Source organism: Eschrichtius robustus, chromosome 12, assembly GCF_028021215.1.
Source record: "Eschrichtius robustus isolate mEscRob2 chromosome 12, mEscRob2.pri, whole genome shotgun sequence".
Classification (NCBI taxonomy): Eukaryota; Metazoa; Chordata; class Mammalia; order Artiodactyla; family Eschrichtiidae; genus Eschrichtius; species Eschrichtius robustus.
Genome location: NC_090835.1, coordinates 54,716,733 through 54,718,629, shown reverse-complemented (window position 1 = coordinate 54,718,629; position 1,897 = coordinate 54,716,733). Strand labels below are relative to the sequence as shown.

At 38.4% G+C, this 1,897-nt stretch overlaps 1 non-coding gene across 1 annotated transcript; it reads left to right on the top strand.

Annotated features, from left to right (window-relative positions):
* The first annotated feature begins 1,522 nt into the window (after positions 1 to 1,522).
* On the top strand, positions 1,523 to 1,595 carry TRNAR-UCU (transfer RNA arginine (anticodon UCU)). Its single transcript has one exon. It is a non-coding gene; the product is annotated as a tRNA-Arg (tRNA).
* The last annotated feature ends 302 nt before the right edge of the window (positions 1,596 to 1,897 follow it).

Sequence of the window (1,897 nt, the reverse complement as noted above, 5' to 3'; positions counted from 1 at the left end):
ACTACCAGGGAATAAACAGTAGAAGCTTAATGAAAACTTTGAATGAATAAAGGCCTTAAACATTATGCATGACAAAAGAGTTCAAACTTTACTCTGTAGACCATAATAAAGCACTCATGAAGGATGTTGATAGAACAGAATCATATTCTAAGATGTTTTAAAACCAACAATGTTAAAAAAAAAAAAAAAGAAAGCCGGAAAACAAGTATGGAGGCAATCATAACTGACCAAGCAGTTGATTACAAGAATAATCTTAGCAAAGGCAGCAGAAATGAAGAACAAGAGATTCTGAGAAATTTCAGAGGTGCAAATAGATAGGCCTTGATGATTAATATAAAGACTAAAATAGAGGGAAAAGTTAAAACAATTCAAATTTCTAACTTGTGTCACTAGATGAATATACCAAGGAAAAAACAGAAAACAAGGAACAGATTTGTGGGAGAAGATAGTTTATTATATAAACTATAGAACTCAATACTTGTGCATAAATACTTGAATAGGAGAAGACATTTATTTATAAATAGCCCTAAGATTTTTTCAGTTTACCTCAAATTAGAGAGATAAAGTATTTGTTAATAATTATTACCGCAGTGTATATTATACTAAGAACAGATGGCTCTAATGTGACTAGCCTACAACATGACTTCTTCCACGTACAATGGTTTAGTGGGTTTTTTATTTTGATATCTACGTGGGCTACTGAATTTCCTTAGACAGCTGGCTCCATCAGTAAGAGAATGCAGTGGTGGACAACAGCCAAATCCCCTGCAGCTGCCTGTCAGCTAAGGACTGGGAGTAGGGGTATGAAGGGTTTTGTTTTCCTTCTGTTATGCTTTTCATATCTGAGCAGGGTTGAGTTCAAACCCCTGACCACACTCCTGCAGAAAGGACCTTTGCCATGGGTTTCTTGCCAACGGGCAATGATGGAACCAGGGTATCAAACATGCTGCCTGGTGTCTAGCTTTTCACTCCCTTGTCTCTGCTGATCTCGAAAGAACTGAAGTGTGGGACTCGGAGCAGGGCTGGGCTTTAGAGCACAAGCTTTAAATTAGGACAGACTGACCTTGAATTGTGTATCTACCACTGATTATCTGTGTGATCTTGAGTTACTTTTTAACTCCTTTTTATTTTTTTAAATTTTTAAAATATTTTTTAACATCTTTATTGGAGTATAATTATTTTACAATGGTGTGTTAGTTTCTGCTTTATAACAAAGTGAATCAGCTATACATATACATATATCCCCACATCTCCTCCCTCTTGCATTTCCCTCGCACCCTCCCTATCCCACCCCTCTAGGTGGACACAAAGCACTGAGCTGATCTCCCTGTGCTATGCGGCTGCTTCCCACTAGCTATCTATTTTACATTTGGCAGCGTATGTATTTTACTCCTTTTTAAACCTCAGTCACCTTACCTCTAAAATGAGAATACTAGCTGTTACCTAACAATACCACTATAGTTAGACTCAATATATGAAAAGAACTTAGCACAGTGCCTAGTCAAGAATAAACCTAGGGAATTCCCTGGTGGTCCAGTGGTTAGGACTCTGCGCTTCTACTGCAGGGAGCACGGGTTCGATTCCTGGTCAGGGAACTAAGATCCCGCATGCTACATGGCCAAAACAAACAGAAAAGAATAAACCTAATGGCTTTGCGATGATATTGCTATGAATATTACACCTGTGAGATGTGATCTGTCACTCAGTCAGACCGCATTCCCTTAATACACACACAATGACCTTACCGTGAAGGCCATCTCTCCATCTCCTCATTCCATTTCTCCTGGGAACTAGCATGGAATATGGCACAGTGGAAATAGATGAGGATTTGGAATCCCACAGACTTGGGTTCAAACATGTTTTCCATAATTTTGGGGCTCATCTAAAATTAATGTTA